Source organism: Galeopterus variegatus, unplaced genomic scaffold, assembly GCF_000696425.1.
Source record: "Galeopterus variegatus unplaced genomic scaffold, G_variegatus-3.0.2 Scaffold5098, whole genome shotgun sequence".
In the NCBI taxonomy this organism is placed as follows: domain Eukaryota; kingdom Metazoa; phylum Chordata; class Mammalia; order Dermoptera; family Cynocephalidae; genus Galeopterus; species Galeopterus variegatus.
Genome location: NW_007731209.1, coordinates 1,252 through 1,476, shown reverse-complemented (window position 1 = coordinate 1,476; position 225 = coordinate 1,252).

The following is a 225-nucleotide window of genomic DNA, read 5'->3' as shown; positions in this document are numbered from 1 at the left end:
CCTGCTGCTGCTGCCGCTATGACTAGTAATAATAACACCACCACCTTTATTACTACTGCTGCTGCCGCTATGACTAGTAATAATAACACCACCACCCTTATTACTGCTGCTGCGGCCACTATGACTAGTAATAATAACAACACCACCCTTATTACTACTGCTGTTGCTGCTATGACTAGTAATAATAACACCACCTTTATTACTACTGCTGCTGCCGCTATGACT